This window comes from Triticum dicoccoides, chromosome 1B, assembly GCF_002162155.2.
Source record: "Triticum dicoccoides isolate Atlit2015 ecotype Zavitan chromosome 1B, WEW_v2.0, whole genome shotgun sequence".
In the NCBI taxonomy this organism is placed as follows: Eukaryota; Viridiplantae; Streptophyta; class Magnoliopsida; order Poales; family Poaceae; genus Triticum; species Triticum dicoccoides.
The window spans coordinates 654954626-654955197 of NC_041381.1; positions in this window are offsets into that span (position 1 = coordinate 654954626).

The window sequence follows — 572 nt, forward strand, 5'->3', positions numbered from 1 at the left end:
TGTGGAGTGACGGAGGTCCGCCAAACCTGGGTGCGTGGCTGAGGTGGTACGACGACAATGTCAGTTGGGAGGGAGCGGATACAGAGCAAGGGAGAGGCACGGGGCGAGAAAGACGCAGGTTCTGGGTGAGGTTTTGAGTGGGCCGGAGGTGTCAGAGGCCTACGTGGCGGAGGTCCACACTTCCGCAAACTTTTTTTTGTGATAACATAGGGGAATTTTATTCCAAAGTCATAGAGTTACAATCGAGAAACAATAAGTCCCCGCAACATGGAGGACATCTACTCATCCACACCGTGGTACAAAACTTGGTATGCCTATAATTTGCCAAACAATCTGCAACCCTATTTTGAACTCTACTAATCTTCTGAGGAACAAACTCCCTAACCTCCATCATTGACTTAATCTCCGCTACCAAATGTCCATAAGCCGATCTAGCCAAACTATCGCCTAATAACCAAGCATCTATTCCAGGCAAGTTTTTCGCCTTCAGGTTCAGCCATTTGGATGAAAGTGACTCTTGTCGAGTCTTGGGTTTGCCACGTGCTATTATTTCGGTACCGGGCGGGGTAGAA